At 35.9% G+C, this 12,194-nt stretch overlaps 1 long non-coding RNA gene across 3 annotated transcripts in view; it reads left to right on the top strand.

Annotated features, from left to right (window-relative positions):
- Positions 1–12,194, top strand: part of LOC127494737 (uncharacterized) — a 63,815-nt gene that overhangs the window by 34,346 nt on the left and 17,275 nt on the right. Inside the window, exon 4 of one of the 3 annotated variants that reach the window (XR_007924961.1) lies at positions 1,377–1,607. The exons of the other annotated variants lie outside the window; for them this stretch is intronic. This is a non-coding gene — a long non-coding RNA (uncharacterized LOC127494737). Of the gene's footprint in view, positions 1–1,376; positions 1,608–12,194 lie in introns of those variants that run through there. 3 annotated transcript variants of the gene reach the window in all.

The following is a 12,194-nucleotide window of genomic DNA, read 5'->3' as shown; positions in this document are numbered from 1 at the left end:
GCAAACCACTTGAAAGTGGTTTTTGCACTGTGGGCAGGTGCTAAAGTCCTTCTGGAAAAGGATATCAGCATCTCCATAAAGCTTGTCAGCAGATGGAAGCATAAAGTGCTCCAAAATCTCCTGGAAGATGGCTGCATTGACTTTGCACTTGATAAAACACAATGGACCAACACCAGCAGACGTCACGGCCCCCCCAAATCATTATTGACTTCAGAAACTTCACACTAGACTTCAAGCAGCTTGGATTCTGTGCCTCTCCAGTCTTCCTTCAGACTCTGGGACCATGATTTCAACATGAAATGCAAAATTTACTTTTATCTGAAAAGAGGACTTTCGACCACTGTTCACTGTCCAGTTCTTTTTCTCCTTAGCCCAGGTAAGATGCTTCTGACATTGTCTCTGGTTCAGAAGTGGCTTGGTAGTCCTTTTCCTGAAGATGTCTGAGTGTGGTGACTCTTGATGCGCTGACTCCGGCTTCATTCTACTCATTGTGAAGCTCTCCCAAGTGTTTGAATTGGCTTTACTTGACAGTATTCTCAAGCTTGCGGTCATCCCTGTTGCTTGTGCACCTTTGCCTACCCAATTTCTTCCTTCCAGTCAACTTTGCATTTAATATGCTTTGATATACACTCCGTAAACAGCCACCCCATTCAGTAATGACCTTCTGTGATTTACTCTCTTTGTGGAGGGTGTCAATGATTGTCTCCTGGACCATTGCCAAGTCAGCAGTCTTCCCCATTAGTGTGGTTTCAAAGAACAAAAGATACCCGGAATTTATACTGTAGGGATGGTCATTTAATGAAACTATAGTGTCATTATGGTGTTATTGTTTATATACAAAATTATAAACAATAACACCATAATGACAAATACTTAAAATAAATGAGAGTCCCTTTCTTAATTAACCTCTTAAACCAAACGCTCATATTTCCATAATACACACAAATACACGCACGCACGCACGCACACACACACAATAAGGCCTTTAACACAAGGTCACTAGTCATTCATCTGTGATTGGTAGCATGTTTTGGTGCTGCAGAAATAGATGTTTGATTGTTATTGGCTGTAGAGATTCATTCATTGTGAAGTGAGATACCTGAAGAAATTTGAATTATTAGCATTTCTACATTAATCTCCCCATGTTTACACTGCAAATGAACATGACAAAACCAGAATGTTCCCATTATTAGCAGACACAGTCGCCCCTTCCATAACGAATGCTTTTCCTTTGGAATTAAGAGGTTACTTTCACCCACTCCTGTAATCTCACTGCTCCTGTAGCATCTCTAATTTGAGTTCTGCACGGTTTTCCTACTTGTCTCACATTCTTTCTTTTTTTCTTTTGTACTCTTTTCCTGTCTCCTCATCTAAAGTTCCTCACTTTCTCAGACTGTGATGCAGCTTGGTGGATCTCATTAGATGAGAACATGGCTTCTCTCCAGACCAGAGGTGACAATGACATAAACAGCACCTTATTATTCCTGTCCAGAATCCAGAGGTGAACAATATGTCTTCCACATAGGCTTGAATGCCATTTTCTTTGACCTATTTTTTTTTATTTTTTTTTTTTCCACAATAAACACTGGTTCTCCTCACAGCCTTAAGTTTTCAGGACAAATGTCTACAAAATGCTACAGATATCAGAGTTGCCACACAAAAACACATGAGAAAAACATGAGAAAAATCTAAAAATTCAGAAATACCTAATACATCTATAAACTATGGCATGCGTTGTCCCTTGAGAAGTTGTGAAGGGTGCATAGTCTCATTTTCTGGTGTTTTCTCGTTAATCAAATGCCACTTGGGACACTTGGAGTCCTTAATGTACAAAAATAGATACACAGTCAATAGACTGGACATGGAGTGCAAAGAGATGATTCACAGAATCAGATAGGATTACACTATCACTTTTGTACTATTTTAATTCACTAATTTAATTAACAATATCACCAGTACAGTACTCTGTTCAAAAGTTTAGGGTCAGTTTGAAAAGAAATTAATATTTTTATTATAATGAATACTCTTATACAATAGCTATGTTAATTCTTATTTACAGACAGAAGGGGACACAACAGTGCTCTTCCGGAGAATGAGACAGTGCTTCTGCAGTGACATGACGCAGGACAAATGACCAGGCAGTTCTGGAAATAAGATAAGTGATTAGATCAACAGAGAAAGAGTGAACAAGTGTAAGTGGGGGTAAAAAAACAAAACAAAACAAAACAGAAGTGACAGCAGTAAAACACAATAGGTAATACTTTATTTTTAGATAGTACTACAAAGACAATGACAAAATATACATAGCCTGGACCAAAACAACAAAAATTTGGTCAGTGGGAAAGAAGACTGGCTTAAAAACGGGAAAAAGGTCAGAGCAGGGAACTAGAGGAGAGAGGCTATCGGAAAGCGATTCTGTAGACCTGGTGAACATTGATTTGTCAGAGGAGGAGGGAAAAAAGTCGACAAGAGCAGACAGCACTTTGTAAAGGCCACTGTAAACATGACACAGCTCCGTTTAAGTCCAATAGATTTCAAGAAAAGGGCTATTACAAAAAAATAAATAAATAAAAAGCTGCATTCAAGTAGATTGATTGAACATTTGCATTCAACAAAACTGAATAATTGGATTCACTCACATCATCACATCCATTGTGAATTCACATACAATATGATCACAATGTAGCAATTAGGCTGTTGAATTATTATTGTTGAATTATGTAACTCTAATGGTTTCATGTGAAAGGTGTTTGCTCTTTTCTGTCTAAAATCTATCAGACATACAGCTTTCAAAAAATGTGTTATTACATGCATTGAGAACTACCAAAGTAGGCTATTTTAAAACATGTGACATTGGATAAACTCCAATCACCTACAGTTGTTTTGATTGATTGGTTTTCCCCCATTCACTAACTGAATGTGGTGTTGTATGACCAGTTCCATGGAATATTAGGCAATCAGGCAATGTATTGGCTGTGGTTGAGGGGAAAAATGAAAACAAATCAATGGCAATTTCAGTGTTGTTACTAAGGCTTCAGTGGACTATAGTGGTTAAGAATTCAGCATGTTTGTCTGTGTCATATACTGAATGAGTTTTGGCCTTGTGTTTCTTGTACAGATCTCTCTCTTTCCTTGTCCCTTATTTTCTCTCAGTGCATTTCTTCCCCATTTCTTTAGGACATCCAAGGCCAAAAACTGTTACAGTTTATGTGCACAAACTGTGAAATGACCAAAACAGAAACCAGAGGAAATGCTTGCAAGCAAGAAACCAAAACAAATACTCGCAAACCACCAAGTGTGGGTAAAATTAGAAACGTTGTATCACCAGTTGGCTCCAACATTATAGTAAATATAGTTTAACACCAATCCAAAGATATAAGAACCATCTACTTGTGCCTCTTTGACCCCATTTGGAAATTTACCAACAGAGAATATCTAGGATGATCAAACATTATTTCCTCCAGAACTCCATGTGTAAACACACAATATTCAATATTCCTCACATTAAACCATCAACAGAAAAATATGAGCAGTAAAATCATATTTTGTAACAGGTGGCTTTTCACTGAGAGACAGACTGACTCATCTCGTATAAGATGCAAGTGACACAATGACCTGAAATATTAGTCACAAATAAACAAGGAAAAACTGCTAAATAATTGCATTATCATTGGGACAAAATCTATATTTTTAATACTAGATTTTTAAGTTGTTAAGAAAATGTCAATGGGCTGGTGCCGTAGGGCTGGTTGCATCAAAATATCATTTAATACATGATTTATCAAATGTCTGCCTTACTCATTCAGTAAAATGAAAGTAAGGGAATTTGATATCTGACACAATTTCTGTAAATAGCTTTGCACATCAAAATGTATTTTGTCACAGATGATCTGTCATATATCACACTGTCTAATATCTCAACGCTATCTCAAAGGGCTCAGCTGTCATGTGGCTATTAAACCCAGACATTTAATATTCAGCTAGCCATAATATGCTGAACGCTGTCTCTTTGATGGATAAAAGAGATGGGTGACACAGTGAATGACTGCCATTACAAAGTGACAGTAGAGGCCACGATGAAAGAACAAAGACAAACCCCCTGTAAAAGATTATTCTTACATGGTCTCTTTTAAAGCACAGTCCTCCCCAGAGTGGTCTTATTTTATTTATTTATTTTGTATTTGGCTCTTGCAAACATACTGTGACACAACACAATTTTATATATGAAAATGTACGGTAGCCATTTGCCTGACACAAGTCAAAGATGTCGTCGTCTGAGACAGCAGAGAGTACGTTAACCAGTCAACCAATGAGGTTTCTTCTTACTTCTAACAAAGAACGGTCTCTGCTTCTAATAAACCAGACGACTACTACTACTGCTTCTTCTTCTTTGTGAGTATTCAACATAGTGACGATGCAAGCTGCCTCTAAAAACACGAACGATTTAGAAGAAGAACAACATAGTGACTAAACGCGCTCTGTAGAGTGTGTGTCCGTTTAGGGCTGCTGTAGAAACATGCCGGCACAAAATGATGACTTGACATGGAGGGGGGACCTGCGGTGTATGTAGATAGAAATGGCTCATTCTAAGGTAATAAAAACATAATGGTTCATTATGTAAGGTCTTTATACACCACTGAAAATATTATTATACATATTATATTGCATTTTTTTTATCAATAGATCCTCCCAAATTTTACACATTGCACCTTTAAAGGATTAGTTCACTTCTAAATTAAAATTTCCTGATAATTTGTCGTTCTTTCTTAAGTCAAACAGAAATTAAGGTTTCTAAGGAAAACATTCCAGGATTTTTCTCCATATAGTGGACTTCAGTGGGGTTCAATGGGTGGAAGGTCCAAATTGCAGTTTCAGTGCAGCTTCAAAGCGCTCTACACAATCCCAGACGAGGAAGTCTTATCTAGGGAAACAATCGTCATTTTCTAAAAAAATAAATAAAGAAATGAATTGTATGCTTTTTAACAAAAAATGCTCATCTTGCACTACTATGCAATCCGCCACGCATGACGTAATCATGTTAGAAAGGTCACACGTGAAGTACAGTAGTTGAAAGTAAAGATCCAGTGTCTACAAAGCGAACATGCAAAGACTAAGCCAAATGCCCTTAACAAAAAAAGGTAAAACAACGACGCCGGATGATTGTGAAGTTGGAGGATGAGATGGATTTTTTCGCCCTGACGCGGTACTTCCTCCTACCTTGACCTCTCTAACGTGATTACGTAATGCGTGGCAGATCGCAGAGCAGTGCAAGCATTTGTGTTTAAAAAGAATATACATTTTAATTTTTTTTTAAAAAAATGAACAATCGTTTCGCTAGACAAAACCCTTATTCCTTGTCTGGGATTGTGTAAAGTGCTTTGAAGCTGCACTGAAACTGCATTTTGGACCTTCAATCAGTTGTACCCCAGTGAAGTCCACTATATGGAGAAAAATCCTGGAATGTTTTCCTCAAAAACCTTAATTTCTTTTCGACTGAAGAAAGAAAGACATGAACATCTTGGATGACATGGGGGTGAGTAAATTATCAGGAAATTTTAATTCTGAAGTGAACTAATCCTTTAGCTAATACCAGAGTTTGAGGTCTGAATTGAATCTGATTAGGTGAAAGCCTCCCGGGAAATAATTTCTATGAATTTGTCTTCGAAAACTGCAATTTCGTACAACAGAGTAGTCCGATTCACTCACTAAGTGACTCTTATGAAATGGTTCTTTTTAGTGAATCAAAAACATACAGCACAAGCAGTGTAGTTCTTTTCACAAACAAATTACTCTTTTGAACCAGTCATTTTAACGCATCTTTCAAAAAGACTCACAAACTCCATTTGAATTAGTCTGACTGAAAGAATTATGGAATACTTTAATATATTACATGATGAATGAAATATATTTGATTTATATATATATATATATATATATATATATATATTTATATTATTATTATTATTATTATTATTATTATTATTATTTATTTTATTTTTTTAAGTAACAAAAAAGCAGAAAATTATAGTCACCATGAAATCAAAATGATTATTTTGTATGGAATATTGTCATAATTATTCAATGATTTGTCTGTGCACATCATTATTATTTTATTTATTTATTTCAAAAATTCATGTGCCCTTTAATCAAAATAACCTCCCCTCCCTCTTGCAACAACATCTCTTCTCTGATGACGTGTTTACTGGCATGAGAGCAGAACAAAATGTCACTCACATAAGATCACAGCAGTAGCAAACAATAACCATCCTGTTTGTTCATCCATGTAATATTGTACATCAGTGTAACTGTTGTTCTCATGTTTGGATGCACAGACACAAACACTGAACTTCCAAAAAAAAAAGAGAGTTTTTCAGTTATCTGCAGCACAGAAAATGGACATAAATTCAGCTGAATCTCCTTGAGGATTTGCCCTCAGGGCATTTAACAAGCAGTTTGTATCAGGGGAAGTGATGGGAAAGATCACTTCACCTAAAGAGCTAAAGAAATAAAGAAATAGAGTCATCTGAGAGAACATTTGGTCTCAAGAGCATCTGTCAACCGCAAGACTTTAATTTGAATTTTAAAATACTTTCAGCTCTTTTGTCTTATGTTGTTATTCTTAAGAACACTCATGAAGATATCATGGTTTTAAGACGTTAGATTAATAATCCTCCACAAATACCTAGAGGTGCTAACGTAACACCCGATAATAACAGTGAGATTAAACAAGTGAGTCTTCCTCTAGCCATTTTCACTGCTTTGCTAAGACTGATGACAGCAGCCGTCGGGGTCTGGACGAAAAGATCCATGACTCAATTTGCTGCTTCATGTCCCCATGTGACATCAATTCTACACAAAATGAGGCATTCAAACAGTAAAATTCCACCAAATAACACTATGGCTAAATGCCCAGAATTCATCTTTATTCCATGGCAATAGAGAGGACGAGATATGCCATCCATCTATAGGTTTATGAATGCGGTGACACATAAACGGCTAGGCTAACAAAATATGGGATTTTAAAAATGGGGAAAAGCATCTCCATTAAGGAAATAAATCAGTTATTTCAATAGTACAATGATGAGCTTTCTCTCACAATGTCATCCATCTTCACTCCTGCTATCTGTTGGAATGACTAAGTAACAGACCAGGCTGTCCTCATTTCCTTAAAAATTCAGTTACAATACGTCTCTCATGGTCCATGATATGGAATGTTTTGGGCTATTCCTACCATTCAATATTTCTAATATAGTTCTTTTTCATGTCTTAAAGGGTTAGTTCACCAAAAAATAAAGGGAAAAAAAAAAAAAAATATATATATATATATATCATCAATTACTCACACTCATGTCGTTCCAAACCATAAGACTTTCGTTCATCTTCGTAACACCAATGAAGATATATTTTAATGAAATCAACAGTCCATTGACAGTCTACGCAACACTTTGATCAACATGCTTGACGCGCGAAAACAAACCTCATTGGCTCTTGCGGAAGCTCAAACATGATGTGTAACACACGAGAATGAACCTCATTGGTTCTCGCATGTCAAGCAAGCATGCTTGAGCTTCCATTTACCATATCTGATTTGTGCGTTGAATGTTTATAGGTGAATAAAAGCCTAAATTTAATCTGTTCATCATATAAAACCAGCCCAGGCTCATTAGAAAAACGTACCTGTGGGAACATTTTTGCAAAAAGAAAATATGTTGCACCATGAACATTTCGTGACATTTTCAGTGTGAAATGTCCACTGAGTGGCGCTACAAGCATGTTCAGTTTTTTCCGAAACAGATGAACATGAATATGGTACATTTTTATTACATTGGTTTTATATGTATCACCGCATTTCTGATTTGAAATGTCCGAAGATTGGCGCTAAGATTGATTCTCCATTACGTTTTAAAATAACGTACCACCAACACTACACCTAAACCTACCCGATAGTGTTAACAAAAGCAAATGTGACATAAAAAGCTTTCATAATCATGCCATTTTAGCTTGTTTTGATCTCTCAATCTCTTTTATCGTGAGTCATGTTTCACGGAATTTGTACCCAAGGCTGCTGCATCCTAAGTACAATTCCGTACCAGCTGAGCTACCGAGCAAGCTTGTTACATCAGAAAAGCGAAACATATGGAGCTGGTTAAATGATGTAAAGTCCAAAGTGTATTTGTTTACAAATCATGCACTTTCGTAAAAAGTGTTTTGAGATCATAACATAATATTGTGCAAGGAGACGTGAAAACAAGTCTTTATTAATCCATAATCTGACCCTGCGGTCATAACTGTGTATGAAAACAATTAAAAGTGCTTGCTGTTTTACCGCCTCTAGTGTTCTTTTCTGTTGGAAACTGCAGTGATATGTACGTATTCGTAGGTATTTTGCATTTTGCAAAAATGTTCCCACAGGAACGTTTTAAAATGATCGTGTCTCTTCAGAAAATTTGGACTAAACCGCTCAATTCATATGGATTAGTTTCACAATCTCTTTATGAACTTTTTGTAGCGTCAAAGTGGTAGTTGCATGGACAGTCAATGGAGAGACAGAAATTTCATTAAAATATCTTCCTTTGGGTTTAGAAGATGAACAAAAGTCCTACTGGTTTGGAACGACATGAGGGTGAGTAGATGACAGCACAGCACAGACAAACAATTGATAGATTTTAAGAAATCCATGATGTTTATCTTACTATAAAACGTTTTAAAAACATATGACAGATGACAGAAATCTGTAAGATATCAACATTTTAAAAGATGGCTAAAAATAATCTAAATTAACTTCAAGCTGGCACTATCATGCAGTAGCTAACATTAGCTTTGTCCATTCTGTTAAATTTCTTTCCATCGTAATGATTTAAGTTTAAGTGCTCATGCTTGAAGAGAGCCCGTTTAGTTTGGCATACCCTTTTACGGAAATAAGCAATTTCTGATTATTATTTTAAGTTACAGATTTAAGTACTGAATAACAATAAAGCTAATTTTCTCTCATACAGTATTATAGATTTCATCATTTAATAGTGATCCATTGCCCACCTCCTTATAGAGGCCTGAGGGAAGATTTCTACTACATGATTTTATGATCTCTCTTCATGTTTACTGAAAACTGCAGCTGTAGTGAACTCTCAGAGATCATCTAAATCCTCCCCTTACCAGTCGTTAAACAAACTTTAAAGGTCATTATTATAAATAATATCCTCCCCTCTAGTCAGTGAGAGGCCCTTGCATAGTTGACAACACAACTGTCTCTATCTGTGATTTTCTCTCCATTGCAGACAGTAAAATAAAAGTATATGTATTGCAAACAAACGCACCCAACTGGTATAGATCTACTGACTAAAGGCCGATCACACCAAGGATGATAACTGCAATGATATTGATAACGATAATAAATATATGGTTTAAAAAAAAAAAAAATGTAAAAGAATAGTCTACACAATCCATTTTTTTTTTTTTCTCAAGCTGATGAATAATTTGACAGCCAATCAGAATCCATCCTGCTTTAAAGAGCTTAAGCATTTAAAGTGGCAGATGACATAACAGCAGTCTGTGCTTATAATAAACGATCGATCTTGGTATAAATGGACCTTTTTTAAATGCAGTTTTATATGGTTTATTCAAAAATGTCAGTAAAGCAAATTTTGTTCCCATGACCTCTTGCCGCAGAATGTCAAGAGGCAAGAGGTCACAGGATCAAAATATGCTTGACTGACAATCTGGTTTTCATCTGGAAGCCAGATTGTCAGCAGGAACAGGGCTTGGTAAAATCATTGCTTTATTGTCAGTAAGTGTTAGTGCTTTACAGCACAAACAGTTCATTAAGCTCTGAAGCCCCCAGGCTGATTGCAAAGTGGAAATTAAAAGCAAAAACTGCTAGACAAAGGGGTGTCTCTCTTTATCTTCAAACATTATCTCAGCATCTCACAGGTAGCGCACAGGAGGGATGGGCAGGGTGGTTCTCTCTCAGAGGACACCACAGCTGTCTCTACAGGGAGAGAGCTTTAATTAGATGTCAACATGGCTGAGGAGATGCAGACTTTACAATACTCTGCGGTACAGGGCTTGGCTGAGTTTCTACAAAACTGACGTGACTGGTCATTGGTGGCAAGTCCTGTGGGTGGTTAAATTTCCATGTGTGAATATAAATATGAGTCAACAAAAAAATATTTTCCTAAAACATGTTGACTGTGTTCCTACCAAAAATGTCAGCAGAAACGTGACCTATATTACTGCATCAAACAAACTGGTCTAAGGTTATGCTTAATTTTCAGGTGCGAGCGCTGGTGCGTGTATATATATTATATATACAGTATTATACATATATATGCATATATTAGTTTTATCACAAAATTTAAGATTTAAAGGATTAGTTCACTTTCAAATGAAAATTACCCCAAGATTTACTCACCCTCAAGCCATCTTAGGTGCATATGACTTTCTTCTTTCTGACGAACACAATCGTAGAAATATTAATCGCTATCCTGACGCATCCCAGCTTTATAATGGCAGTATGGGTTACCAAACGAGTATGAGCTAAAAAAGTGTCTCCATCCACATCCATCCATCATAAACATATTCCACACGGCTCCAGGGGGTTAATAAAGGCCTTCTGAAGCAAAGCGATGCGTTTGTGTAAAAAAAAAAAAAAAAAAAAAAAAATTTAACAAGTTATGAAATAAAATATCTAGCTTCTACGAGACCGCCTTCCATATTCTTCAAAAAGCTTACACTGTATGTCCTACACCTTCCCTATTCAACTTATGGAATTGACGCAACGCCTGTTCTGTTTTTTCCGTAATTTGAATACGGAAGGCGGTCTGGTGGAAGCTAGATATTTTACTTCATGACTTGTTAAATATGTATATTTTTTTACACAAATGCATCGCTTCGCTTCAGAAGGCCTTTATTAACCCTCCAGAGTCGTGTGGAATATGTTTATGGTGGATGGATGTGGATGGAGACACTTTCTTTAGCTCATACTACTTTGGTAACCCCTACTGCCATTATAAAGCTTGGATGCGTCAGAAAGAAGGAAGTCATACACCTAGTGGCTTGAGGGTGAGTAAAGCTTTGATAATTTTCATTTGAAAGTGAACTAATCCTTTAAGTGCAACTATATTTATTTATTAAAAATCTTGGCAACACGTTACACTGAAGTCTCATTTGTTAACAGTAGTTAACTAACTAATTTAAACTGACAATAAGCAAAATATTTTTATAGCATTTATTAACCTTTGTTAATGTTAGCTAATAAAAATGTTTATGTTCATGTTAGTGTATTAACTAACGTTAGATACAACTTTTGATCTTAATGTATTAGTAAAATTAATGTTGTACTGTTTATTGTTAGTTCAGATTAACTAATGTATAATTAATGTTAACAAATGAAACCTTATTGTCAAGTGTTACCAAAATTATATATACAAAATTATTATTATTTATTTATTTATTTTAATTAGACTACTTCTATTGTCTATTCACATTATTTTTAACAGCAGATAACTCATATCTCATGTCTGGTAAATACCTTTCTGATAAATTCTAATTTCTATCTTATATCCTTATCCAATAACACATTAAAGACAAAAATGTGTGGTATTGTGTGGTATGAAGAATACAGGCCTTGCTGACTCCATAAGGGAAAAAAAGGAAGTAACTGAAGAAAAATGAGGGGACGCAGTGGTTTGTTGTTCCCATGACTTATGACCTCTCCTCGAAACAACAGGCACAACCTCCTTGTTTCTGTAGAGAAGAGGGGAAAAAAAATCTCCCAACTGCAGTGTACTAGATCCTGAAAAGACTTACAGCGAATAGAATGATCATTAAACAACATAACTGACTGTTGTCTCTCAAGCATCTATTTTCCTACTGTGCAAGCTTCAAGTATCTCATACCACCCTATGGTCTCTTTCTTCTCACATAATAGAATAATTTAACTCAAATCAATATTTTTATGTCCATTTATTTATTTTTTCATTCGTTTGGTAAGTAGCTGTGTATTAAGCAGGATAATGTACAATCAGCTAATCATTATCGGTAAACAATACGCCTCTGGCTTTATTTTGCGATAATGACCGGCTGACTGCAGTTTATCCCTTAAATAATTATTCTCTCTGCCACCAACATGAGTTCACAGCTTGTTACTATTCAACCCTGGCTCTAATACCAAACCAAACATGCAAGTAAAAATATGA

Source organism: Ctenopharyngodon idella, chromosome 14 (genome assembly GCF_019924925.1).
Source record: "Ctenopharyngodon idella isolate HZGC_01 chromosome 14, HZGC01, whole genome shotgun sequence".
Lineage (NCBI taxonomy): Eukaryota > Metazoa > Chordata > Actinopteri > Cypriniformes > Xenocyprididae > Ctenopharyngodon > Ctenopharyngodon idella.
The sequence above is the reverse complement of the archived record's forward strand: the minus strand, read 5'-3'. Positions and strand labels throughout refer to the sequence as shown.